Source organism: Lepus europaeus, chromosome X (assembly GCF_033115175.1).
Source record: "Lepus europaeus isolate LE1 chromosome X, mLepTim1.pri, whole genome shotgun sequence".
NCBI classification, from domain to species: Eukaryota; Metazoa; Chordata; class Mammalia; order Lagomorpha; family Leporidae; genus Lepus; species Lepus europaeus.
In genome coordinates this window covers 114,442,965-114,456,642 of record NC_084850.1, presented here as the reverse complement: position 1 = coordinate 114,456,642, position 13,678 = coordinate 114,442,965, and the positions used below count along the sequence as shown (strand labels likewise).

The 13,678-nt window shown below is 39.9% G+C and overlaps 1 long non-coding RNA gene across 1 annotated transcript in view; it reads left to right on the top strand.

Moving 5' to 3' along the window:
• Positions 1–2,218: 2,218 nt before the first annotated feature.
• Positions 2,219–13,678, top strand: part of LOC133753514 (uncharacterized) — a 59,021-nt gene continuing 47,561 nt past the window's right edge. Inside the window, exon 1 of the long non-coding RNA XR_009865070.1 lies at positions 2,219–2,418. This is a non-coding gene — a long non-coding RNA (uncharacterized LOC133753514). The remainder of the gene's footprint in view (positions 2,419–13,678) is intronic.

Genomic DNA, 13,678 nt, shown 5'->3' with positions numbered 1-13,678 from the left:
AAAATATCTGAGGAAAGGTCCAGCAATCTATGTTTTAACAATCCCTCTAGGTGATTCTGATACATTCTCAGGTTTCAGAACCCCTGTTAAAGTAACCACATAATGCTTTTTTAAGGATGTAGACATGCAGGGAATCTGAATCATGATAAACTAACATCAAATTAAGAATTGTTATCCTCGGCTGGCACGGGTGGCTCACTAGGCTAATCCTCCGCCTTGCAGCGCCGACACACCGGGTTCTAGTCCCAGTCGGGGCACCGATCCTGTCCCGGTTGCCCCTCTTCCAGGCCAGCTCTCTGCTGTGGCCAGGGAGTGCAGTGGAGGATGGCCCAAGTGCTTGGGCCCTGCACCCCATGGGAGACCAGGAGAAGCACCTGGCTCCTGCCTTCGGATCAGCGCGGTGTGTCGGCCGCAGCACGCCAGCCGCGGCAGCCATTGGAGGGTGAACCAATGGCAAAAGGAAGACCTTTCTCTCTGTCTCTCTCTCACTGTCCACTCTGCCTGTCAAAAATAAAAAAAAAATAAATTAAAAAAAAAAAAAGAATTGTTATCCTTTAGGTTTCAACTTATTTCTCCACGACGGTCTTTATATTGTTCCCAAATCTACTTTCTATGTAGGAAATAGTGAAGAAATTCATGCTTCTATCTTATTCTAAGAGTGAGTCTCCTGGGGCCGGCCCATGGGTCACTTGGTTAATCCTTTGCCTTGCAGCGCCGGCATCCTATATGGGTGCCGGATTCTAGTCCCGGTTGCTCCTCTTCCAGTCCAGCTCTCTGCTGTGGCCCGGGAAGGCAGTGGAGGATGGCCCAAGTGCTTGGGCGCCTGCACCCGGGTTGGAGACCAGGAGGAAGCACCTGGCTTCTGGCTTCGGATCGGCGCAGCACCGGCCTTAGTGGTCATTTGGGGAGTGAACCAACTGAAGGAAGACCTTTCTCTCTCTCTCTCTCTATCTCACTGTCTATAACTCTGTCAAATAAATAAGTAAAAAAAAACAAAAAACAAAAAACAGTGAGTCTCCTGAGTGTGAGTGAACTGTGTTAACTTTGAATTTTGCTATTAGCATAATTACTCAGCTACTCATTCACCAAAATTGTACTCAAAGTCATGTAATGTTTAAGGCACAGGCTTAAAGGGGTCAGTTTCATATGAATAGAACTTGGATTGAATCCTGAAGGACCAAACATCCAGTTATTCCTTGTGGAGAAGTCAGTTTAATGCAGAAGACATAGATGAATGGGTATTTTAGAGGATCTATTAATCTTAAATCTTTCCCCTCAATTTGTTATCTTTTTTCTATATATTTAACATGAAATACCAGAGGAGGAGAGTAACGATGTTCATCATAAACACTATAGAAAGTATACACACAAAATATTTGTATTCTGAATTCTTCCCATAAAAAGTGTATACATTTACACATTAACTTTTCATTTGTTGCCACATCTTTAGTTAGTAATACAATATACTTATTCCAATGTTGCATGGATATGTTTTGATAATGTGTGTATTTTCTGTATACTATATACCTAACTATCAAATGTAACCAAGTATTAGAGGCTTGTAACCAGTTTGTAAGCTTGTTTAAAACTAATCATCTCCTTGCACCCAGTTTTTTTCCAGAAGTTTCCATAAACTTCTCTCTGTCTTGTAAATAAATCCACACAAAATTATTTTTGAACATCTTTCTAAAATTAATTTGGCAGCTCATTGCAAGTGTGATTGGGACAAAAGGATGACACAAAAAGAGCACAGCACACACAGCAAAATCCACAGTGAGAAAAATCTGTATGTGGTAATTGCATTTGCATGTAACTTCAAAAAGCAAAAAAAAAAAAAAGTGATTAATTCTTACTGCTAGTTTTTTGACCCTCAAGAAAGACATTCTATGGAAAATATTGGCTCTGCATTTCAGACAACAAATCTCACATAGAAATGGCTCATCAGAATCATGTGGAGACTGCATTTTAGCAGATCTCTGATATTCATCTCTCTTTGATCATTCTGAATCTTCTTTCTTTTTTATTATTACCAAACTACTTGAGGACATGAGCCTGATTTTTTTTTCTTCCCCCAGAGTGACTTGTGTAGTTCAATTTGGTTGGGTCCTGAATGCTCTGTTACTGCTGTTAGCATTCCAGTTAAATTTCAGCCATGAGGGTAAACTTCAGACTTTTCCTTTTGGGGTTTCACTTTTGTTGCTGGGTCAGAGTAGAAAGAGAGGAAATCGAACAGAGGAGTCTGTTCACTATTTATTACAGGTTGCTTTCCCCTGAGCCTGCTTGACTTCACAGCTCAGCACTCCTGCCTTCCTGCTACTCATTTAGTTTACTCTTTTGTTAAATAAGAAGGAAGAAAAGAGAAAACCCATGTTTTACTATCCTCTGAACACATTCTCATCATTTCAAGAAAGGAAAGAAGTAAGTAATAAAATGATACATACACATATAGATAGGATGCCTCTATGAACTTTAAAAGAAATTCACAAATGTTTAAAACTATATAAACTTTTCTATGATGATTACATTAAAAGTTTAAAATGTATCAAAGATTTTGTAGTAAAGATAGCTAAAATTTTCTTCCTTGTTTTAGAGATTTAAGGCAAATATACAAAGATGTTTCAAAAAGTTCATGAAAATAGGATTAAAAATGATATTATTTTGGTGCAAACATTTTTAAATCCATGCATAGTTTTTTCATAGTATACATTTCCATGAAGTTTGTGAAGTATTCCTGTATATTTGCCTGAAATCACTAATACAAGAAAGAAAATTATACTGATACGATGTTTATGAAATCAGAATGCTTTGCTCATGGTATAACTTAAACAAGATCTATTCTTGAAAACTGAACATCGTAAATGACTGGCAAGTGAAATTGAATATGTTATCTGGGAACAATAAAATGGACTTTCTCTGAAAGACCATTGGGCAGACTAAACACGTATTGAGGACAGCTTCAAAGTAGAAGCACTCTTCAGATAATAAAATGCTAGGAAATGATATGGCATTTGATATATTTTAAAGTTTCAATGTAATCATCAAAGAAGCAGTTACATATTTTTGAATACTCTAAATTTGTTTTCAGATATAATATTTTAAAGTTCATAGAGGAATGTTGACAGTACAGGGTGGAAATATTTGAAAAATGTTAGCTTTAAAGTGCTTTTAGCCTCAAACAGATTAATCCACTTATGAACAAACTTGATCATGGTTTTATTATGATTTAACTTGCTATACTCAATGAACTCATTTCCCAGGAGGAGATAAATGAAATAATCTAAATTTGGGGAATAGGAATAGAAATATACATTACTTTTATCACAATGCATTCATTTTTTTTATTAAACTTTTATTTAATGAATATAAATTTCCAAAGTATAGCCTATGGGTCACAATGGCTTCCCCCCTCCCACAACTTCCCTCCCGCCCGCAACCCTCCCCTTTCCCGCTCCCTTTCCCCTTACATGTAAAGATTGATTTTCAATCCTCTTTGTATACAGAAGATCAGTTTAGTATATATTAGGTAAAGATTTCAACAGTTTGCCCATATAGCAACATAAAGTGAAAAAACTACCATTGGATTGCTAATTATAGCATTAAATAGCAATGTACAGCACATTACAATGCATTCATATTTTTAAAAAAATTTAGGTTAAGATGATACAAAGGTATTTTATCATTACAAGTTACTATTTTTTAAATTTTTTTAAAATTTATTTGAAAGATAGAGTTATAGACAGTGGGAGAGAGAGACAGAAAGGTCTTCCTTCTGTTGGTTCACTCCCCAAATGGCTGCTTCCTCCTGGTCTCCCATGCGGTGCAGGGGCCCAAGAACCCTGGCCATCCTCCACTGCCTTCCTGGGCCACAGCAGAGAGCTGGACTGGAAGAGGAGCAACCGGGACTAGAATCCGGTGCTCATAAGGGATGCTGGCACCGCAGACGAAGGACTAACCAAGTGAGCCACAGCGCCGGCCCCCACAAGTTATTATTTTTAAATAACAGTATATGATTCCTTCTTTAATTTTTTGCCGTGTTTGTGAAGTTCTCAGTTTGTGGGTTCAATGATTTATAGCTTTACTTCTATAAATTTATAAGTAGAAACCCTCTGGAATCTGATACAGGGCATTTAACTTAGATGATTTCCAATGAAAGGATAATAGCAATAATAGTTAACATGTATTAATTGAATTCTACAAGCTAGTTATGTTACTTAGCATTTTGCTGTGGTCTTATTGGATCCTCAAAACAGCCCTGCATGCTAAAGAAACTAGCATGAAGTGTTTACATACTGTGTATAGTTAAGAAGAATTTCAGGGACAAGCATTGTGATACAACAGGTTACACCACTGCTTGGGACACCCACATCCCATGACAGAGAGCCAGCTTCAAGCCCCAGCTCCATTGCACTTCCGATCCAGCTTCCTGCTAATGAAACTCAAAGGCAGTGGATGATGCATGAAGTACTTGGGCCCTTGCAACCCACATGAGAGACCCACATAGAGTTCCTAGCTCCTGACTGCAGTCTGGCCCAGCTCTGACTATAGTCAGACATTTAGTGAGTGAACCAGAGGGTGGAAGATCTCTTTCTCTCTCTGCCTCTTCTTCTCTCTGCCTTACAAATAAACCTTTTAAAAATACTCTTAAAGATTTTATTTATTTACTTGAACAGTAGAATGATGGGGGTGGGAAGGGAGAAAGAGATCTTTTCCAACCACTGATTCACTGCCCAAATGGCAGGAACAGCAGGTGCTGGGCCAGGCAAAAGCCAGGAGACAGGAACTCCAATTCTGACTCCCAAGTGGGTGGCAGGGACCTTCCCAGGGGCACTAACAGGAAATTATATTGGAAGCAGAGCAGCCAGGACTGGAAACAAAACTGATAGGTGAGGCCGATGTCACAAGCGGCATTTTAACCTGTTGTGCCAGAACACCAGCCACTAAAAGCGATCCTCTTAAAAAAAAAAAATTGCAATTGAGATTCTTAACCATGTTAACCTATCTCAGTATCCCGAAATTTCAAGTATGGAATTTCTTTCAAAGGATATCTATTTAAACACTCTAAACTCAACATTTACATATAAACATGTGCACATAAACATGTGCACTTTGGCAGTTTACTTGTCACCAATGTCACCTGGGTAATTGCACAAGATACTGCCTTACTTTCCTAAGAGTGCAAGGTAGAAAGTTAATCTGGAAATAACTTTAAGAAATCACTGCTATATAATATGTCTATTACACAACTCGAATGTAATCTTAGCAGGAAATTGCACTTTTCAAAGATGACTGCACATGCTCTTTTTTTTTTAAAAAAAAGATTTATTTATTTATTCAAAAGGCAGAGTTATAGACAGAGGGGCAGGGAGAGACAGAGAGAGAGGTCTTTTATCCACTGGTTCACTCTCTAAATGGCCAAAATGGCCAGAGCTGTGCTGATCTGAAGCCAGGAGCCAGGAGCTTCTTCCTGGTCTCCCACGTGGGTGCAGGGACCCAAGCACTTGGGCCATCTTTTCTTGCTTTTTCAGGCCATAGAAGAGAGCTGGATCAGAAGAGCAGCATTTGGGACATGAACTGGTGCCATATGGGATGCTGGCACCACAGGTGGAAGCTTAACCTACTACACCACAGCGCTGGCCCCACAGACTCTTCTTAAAATGTGATGTTGAAGGCCGGCGCCGTGGCTTAACAGGCTAATCCTCCGCCTTGCGGCACTGGCACACCGGGTTCTAGTCCCGGTCAGGGCGCCGGATTCTATCCCGATTGCCCCTCTTCCAGGCCAGCTCTCTGCTATGGCCTGGGAGGGCAGTGGAGGATGGCCCAAGTCCTTGGGCCCTGCACCCGCATGGAAGACCAGGAGAAGCACCTGGCTCCTGGTTTCGGATCAGTGAGATGTGCTGGCTGCAGCGGCCATTGGAGGGTGAACCAATGGCAAAAAGGAAGACCTTTCTCTCTGTCTCTCTCTCTCACTATCCACTCTGCCTGTCAAAAATAAAAAAAATAAATAAAAAAAAATGTGATGTTGACACCATTCCATCTATTTTTTGTCTGTGAACCAAGGCTAAGTATCATAACTGCTTTGTTCAATAGAATTTGTCAAGAGTGATGATAGCTCTTTCTCTCTTTCTCTCTGCCTTTCACTTCCCCGTCTCTCGGGAGCCCTGCATCTTTATATAAGAATTTCGAGATCTCAAGTACTCTAAAACCGCTATGCTACTGTCATCACCAAAGAAGTCACACAGAGATAGAGATACACTTCGCAGCTGCTCCAGTCTTGCCAACACAGGTACTAAGCAGAAGAGTGAAGTCTCCAGGATAATTCCAGCCATAAGTGCTATTTGACTTCAACTGCTTGAGAGATTCTAAAAAAATTACCCTTTTCGATCGCTCTTGAATTCTTGATCATGTTTTCAACTATTGAGTTTTCAACTATTAGAGTATAGATAACATTTTATAGAGCATCAGATAACTAGAACACTGAACTTTCCAAATCCCCCACAGATCTCTTTATAACTGCATGACTTTTTATACTCAAATGCCATTTTTTCCCCATATTGGCTTCCTAAAGAAGATAATATAATTTTGGAATGTGGATGGAGCTACATGTCATGAGGTAGATATATAATACTAGGGAAAATAAAACCACAGAATTGATCAAAACTTTGCAGCTTGGAAAGGTGTTGTTGCTGCACTGAGCTTGTAAAGGCATTATGATTAATATTTGCTATGGCTCTGTATGATGAGGTGACTTCAGAGAACGGCAAGACTCTTTTCAACTTCTTTCTTTCTTTCTTTCTTTCTTTCTTTCTTTCTTTCTTTCTTTCTTTCTTTCTTTCTTTCTTTCTTTCTTTCTTTCTTTTGACAGGAAGAGTGGACAGTGAGAAAGAGACAGAGAGAAAGGTCTTCCTTTTGCCGTTGGTTCACCCTCCAATGGCCACCGCAGCCGGCGCACTGCGGCTGGTGCACCGCGCTGATCCGAAGGCAGGAGCCAGGTGCTTCTCCTGGTCTCCCATGGGGTGCAGGGTCCAAGGACCTGGGCCATCCTCCACTGCACTCCTGGGCCACAGCAGAGAGCTGGCCTGGAAGAGGGGCAATCAGGACAGAATCCGGTGCCCCGACCGGGACTAGAACCCGGTGTGCCGGTGCCGCAAGGCGGAGGATTAGCCTATTGAGCCGCAGCGCCAGACTCCTTTCAACTTTTAAATTTTATTTATTTTCTTTTGAAAGGCAAAGAAACTGACTATGAGAGCTTACTAAGATGCTTGTAAGAGAGAGAGAGAGAGAGAGAGAGAGAGAGAGAGAGATTAGAGAAGAAAACTGCCTAGGAAAATTCCAGAAAATCTGATGAATTCATTCTACCTTGTACCAAGGCAGAGACAGTTTTTTGTTCCCCGAGTAACTAAGGGAAGCAGCTATGGTCTAATGCTCGAGTTAGAAATAGAGGCCGACGCTGTGGCTCACTAGGCTAATCCTCCACCTGCCGCGCTGGCACACCGGGTTCTAGTCCCGGTCGGGGCACCGGATTCTATCCCGGTTGCCCCTCTTCCAGGCCAGCTCTCTGTTGTGGCCCAGGAGTGCAGAGGAGGATGGCCCAACTCCTTGGGCCCTGCACCCACATGGGAGACTGGGAGAAGCACCTGGCTCCTGCCTTCGGATCAGCGAGATGCGCTGGCCGCAGCGGCCATTGGAGGGTGAACCAACGGTAAAGGAAGACTTTTCTCTCTGTCTCTCTCTCTCACTGTCCACTCTGCCTGTGGGGGGAAAAAAAAAAGAAAAGAAAACAAAAAGAAATAGTAATACAGATTCAAGGAATTACAAAAGTTTGGCTCATATGGTAACTTCTTATGCAAAATAAGAGTAACAGTAACTGAATAGACCCTACACATGTAAGGAAGTTGAAGTCCAGAGATATTAGATTAACCTGCGTGAAATGATGTGGAATCTGAGCCTGCACGTGTATACAGGTGGGCTTATTTTCTGGTTCTAGACTTAATACTTCAGGAACTATTTTGAAAGACTATTTTATTATGTTGCCTTTCCAAGTTATCCTGAATTGGGAATACAGCTTTAGGAGTGATTTAGGCTAAAGTTTTGAATGCAAGCTTAACTTTAGAAGCTTTAAGGGTCAGAGGCAAAGTCAATTCTATAGCAAAGAGAGAGAATGGTTCCGAAAAAATTACAAGAAGATTCAAAAAATTGATTAAAACAGAAGTAGGGTATAACCCACAAAGAGAGTGATGTGATGAATCCATGGAGGTGCTCTGAGCTCATGCATACATACTGATAAAATGATGATGTACCACTTGCCTGAAATAAAACAATCAAGATAGTCATAAGCTAGGGGCAGAGCTGAGACTGGAGCCCAGCTTTCTTAAGTAAGAATTATGGCTGATCTTAAAATGTGAGACAAAGAGTGTGGACTTTTGTTTTCACGTTTTTATGGTTCATCTCTTTCTGATTTTTATTTTCTTCCTGTGGGTCCTAAGTTAAAGAATTTCCCAAATATAGATCATCTATGAATAAGAAGAGATTTATATGGCCATACACCTAAGGAAACAATGGATGAATATGAGGAAAAAGACTTTAAAATTTAGAACATGCATCTACCATTTAACATGGCTGTTTAACCCCTCAGCATTTATCCCACAGAAATGAAAATTTATATCTATACAAAAACTTGTGCATGGTTGTTCATTTCAGCTAATTTGCTATAGTCAAACACTAGAAATATTCGAATACCCTACAGCAGGTGAATTGTTAAAAATTCCACTACTCAATAATAAAAATAAATTAACTATTAATATATACAACAACTTGCCTGCATCTCAAAGGTGTCATTATGAATGAAAAATGACAACATGAAAAGGTCACAAATTGTATAATTCCTTTATATAACATTTTAGAAGTGACAAAAATTATAGGGATGAAATATGCATCAGAGGTTGTCAAGGACTAGGGATGGTGGAGAAAAAGGTGGTAAATGTGACTATAAAAAATTACATGAGGGCGATCCATGTGGTATTGGAAAACTTTTATATCTTGCCTGTAGTAGTGTTTACACAAATATATACATATAAAAATGAAATAAAATTATATACACACATTGTAACAAGTTGATTTTGGAGGGGTTGGATTTTGTAATACGGTTATATATGAAGTAACTACTAGCACAAATTGATGAAAAGTCCATGTCCATGGGACCTCTCTGTACTATTTTTGCAACTTCCTGTAACTCCTAAATAATTTGAAAATAAAAAGTTGAAAAGTTTTTAAAGATTTGAACCATGACAGTGCATTGTTTGTGTAAGACAGTGCTGAGAATTTTTATTGCTAAGATTTATTTTATTTATTTTAAAGAGAGTTAGAGAGAGAGGTAGAGACAGAGAGAGAGATCTTCCATTTGCTAGTTCATTCCCCAGATGGCTGCAATGGCAGGAGCTGCACCGATCCAAAGCCAGGAGTGCTGAGTTGTTTTAAGATTTTATTTATTTATTTGGCAGGTAGAGTTACAGACAGAGAAAGGGAGAGACAGAGAGAAAGTCTTCCATCCACTGGTTAACTCCCCAAATGACTGCAACAGCAGGAGTTGAGCTGATCCAAAGCCAGGAACCAGGAGCTTCTTCCAGGTCTCCCATGTGGGTGCAGGGGCCCAGGGACTTGGGCCATCTTCCACAGCTTTCCCAGGCCGTATTAGAGAGATGGATCAAAAGAGGAGCCAGGACTTGAACCAGTGCCCATATGGTATGCCATGCTGCATGAGGAGGATTAGCTAACTATCCCACAGCGTCAGCCCTTTTTTATCAGTGCAGAGGTTTTTTGTTTGTTTGTTTGTTTGTTTGTTTGTTTTTTGACAGGCAGAGTGGACAGTGAGAGAGAGAGACAGAGAGAAAGGTCTTCCTTTTTGCCGTTGGTTCACCCTCCAATGGCCGCTGCGGCCAGCGCATCTCACTGATCCAAAGCCAGGAGCCAGGTGCTTCTCCTGGTCTCCCATGCAGGTGCAGGGCCCAAGCACTTGGGCCATTCTCCACTGCCCTCCCGGGCCATAGCAGAGAGCTGGCCTGGAAGAGGGGCAACTGGGATAGAATCCGGCGCCTCAACCAGGACTAGACCCCAGTGTGCTGGTGCCGCAAGGCGGAGGATTAGCCTGTTAAGCCACGGCGCCGGCCCAGTGCAGAGTTTTTAAATGTGAAATTAATTCTGAAGAGGACTAAATGCAAGTTGATTGTATGTCTATGCTTACAGCTATTTTTTACTCTGTTGTATTTTAGAAAAGTTATCAATAGTAAATGATAAAAATAGCTGGATATGAAGCTGAGTTAATAGTAGATGAAGCCAGAATGAGCAAATGGTCACAGATGCCATTGTTATGCTTCATATGTAGTAAAATCAATCTTGTGAATGCTGCTAAAACACAAGTCCAACTGTGATGCCTCTCAATGGGGAAAAGAACCACAAAAACTAAATCCTTGCATGTTTTCAACTCCACATGTCTAGGATTAGACATTAATGAAAAAGAGTGCAAGTGGGATTATGGATAAGGCAACAAATGGACTAGTGAGATGGCATTGGTGCATGCAACCTTGCTGGGATTGCATTGGAATCCCCTGGCATGTTTCTAACTCTACCGTTTGGGGAAAGTCAGCTTGAGCATGTCCCAAATTGTACCTCTCTTCCTTCTCTTATTCCCACTCTTACATTTAACAGGGATCACTTTTCAGTTAAGTTTCAACACTTAAGAATAACTGTGTATTAATTACAGAATTAAACCAATAGTATTAAGTAGAACAGACAAAAAAATACTAAGAGGGATAACGTATTAAGTTGTTCATCAATAGTCAGGGCAAGGGCTGATCAAGTCACAGTTTCTCATAGTGTCCATTTCACTTTAACAGGTTTCCTTTTTGGTGCTCGGTTAGTTGTCACTGATCAGGGAGAACATATGATATTTGTCCCTTGGGTACTGGCTTAATTCACTCAGCATAGTGTTTTTCAGATTCCTCCATTTTGTTGCAAATGACCGGGTTTCACTGTTTTTGACTGCTGTATAGTATTCTATAGAGTACATATCCCATAATTTCTTTATCCAGTCTACTGTTGATGGGCATTTAGGTTGATTCCAGGTCTTAGCTATTGTGAAATGAACAGCAATAAACATTAAGGTGCAGACTGCTTTTTTGTTTGCCAATTTAATTTTCTTTGGGTACATTCCAAGGAGTGGGATGGCTGGGTTGTATGGTAGGTTTATATTCAGGTTTCTGAGGAATCTCCAGACTGACTTACATAGTGGCTTTACCAGTTTGCATTCCCACCAACAGTGGGATAGTGTCCCTTTTTCCCACATTCTTGCCAGCATCTGTTGTTGGTAGATTTCTGTATTTGAGCCATTCTCACCGGGGTGAGTTGAAACCTCATTGTGGTTTTGATTTGCATTTCCCTGATTGCTAGTGATCCTGAACAATTTTTCATGTGCCTGATGGCCATTTGGATTTCCTCTTTTGAAAATGTCTATTGAGGTCCTTGGCCCATCTCTTAAGTGGGTTGTTTGTTTTGTTGTTGTGGAGTTTCTTGATCTCTTTGTAGATTCTGGTTATTAATCCTTTATCTGTAGCATAGTTTGCAAATATTTTTTCCCATTCTGTCAGTTGCCTCTTCACTTTCCTGACTGTTTCTTTTGAAGTACAGAAACTTCTCAATTTGAAGCAATCCCAAATGTTAATTTTGGCTTTGACTGCCTGCGCTCCAGGGTCTTTTCCAGGAAGTCTTTGCCTGTACCTATATCTTGCAGGGTTTTTCCGATGTTCTCTAATAATTTCATGGTGTCGGATCATAGATTTAGGTCTTTAATCCACGTTGAGTAGATTTTTGTTTAAGGTGAAAGGTAGGGGTCTTGCTTCATGCTTCTGCACGTGGAAATGCAGTTTTCCCAGCACCATTTATTGAATAGACTGTCCTTGTTCCAGGAATTGGTTTTAGATCCTTGATCAAATATAAGTTGGCTGTAGATGTTTGGGTTGATTTCTGGTGTTTCTATTCTGTTCCATTGGTCTATCCACCTGTTTCTGTACCAGTACCATGCTGTTTTGATTACAACTGCCCTGTAGTATGTCCTGAAATCTGGTATTGTGATGCCTCCAGCTTTGTTTTTGTTGTACAAAATTGCTTTAGCTATTCGAGGTCTCCTGTGCCTCCATATGAATTTCAGCATCATTTTTTCTAGATCTGAGAAGAATGTCTTCGGTATCTTGATTGGTATTGCATTGAATGTATAAATTGCTTTTGAGAGAATGGACATTTTGATGATGTTGATTCTTCCAATCCATGAGTATGGAAGATTTCTCCATTTTTTGGTATCCTCTTCTATTTCTTTCTTTAAGATTTTTTAATTCTCATCGTAGAGATCTTTAACATCCTTGGTTAAGTTTTTTCCATGGTATTTGATTGTTTTTGTAGCTATTGTGAATGGGATTGATCTTAGAAGTTCTTTCTCATCCGTGGCATTGCAAGGGGATCACATAAACAAGACTAGTCTCTGAAAATACTAACAGATAGAACAAAAAAGGAAGAGAACGATCCAACATGGGAAGCAAGATACACAGCAGACTCATAGAATGGCAGATGTCCTAAACAGCACTCTGGCCTCAGAATCAGCTCTTAAGGCATTCAGATCTGGCTGAAAAGCCCATGAAAGTATTTCAGGCATGGAAAGCCAAGATACTGTGGCAAAAAAAAAAAAATGACGTACATGAAAGATCTCCATGAGTGAGATCTCAGTGGAAAGAACAGGTCATTAAAGAAGGAGGTACCTTTCTCTGAAGGGAGGAGAGAACTTCCACTTTGACTATGACCTTGTCTAAATATAAGAGTCGGTGAACTCAAAAGGCTTCCATAGCTTTGGCAACTCATGACAAGAGCCTAGGGTGATTACTGATGCCATAAACAAGAGTGTCAATTTGTTAAGTCAACAGCAGGAGTCACTGTGCACTTACTCCTCATGTAGGATCTCTGTCCTTAATGTGCTGTACATTGTGATTTAATGCTATAACTAGTACTGAAACAGTATTTTTCACTTTGTGTTTCTATGTGGGTGCCAACTGTTGAAATCTTTACTTAATATATACTAAACTGATGTTCTCTGTATAAAGAGAATTGAAAATGAAACTTGATGTGAATGGAAGGGGAGAGGGAGTGGGAAAAGGGAGGGTTATGGGTGGGAGGGAAGTTATGGGGGGGGAGCCATTGTAATCCATAAGCTGTACTTTGGAAATTTATATGCATTAAATAAAAGTTAAAAAAAGTCAACAAATAATATGAGACAAAGTAAAAGACAAACAAGAGAAGAGAGCATACAAGGAAAGATGATGTTTTGTGAACAATTGAAATACTCATATCTCTTAAGTCAACTGTGAAACTAAGATAGAAAAGAAAAAGTGAAAAAACAGTAAGCTTTTTGTAAGGATTTGTATTTTTTTCATTGTATCTGAATAAATCTTGGATGAGTAAAAGCCAACCCTTGAGTTGCCTGAATCCAGAGACAGTAACATCATGTGAGCATTTCTGTACATCTTAGAAACTTCTTTAAAGAAAATACAAAGAACAACAACAGGACAAAGGAGCATAAACAATCCTTTTATTCTGATAAGTAAATTTTCTCTTTTTATGTAAAAAATGCAAGACATCATTC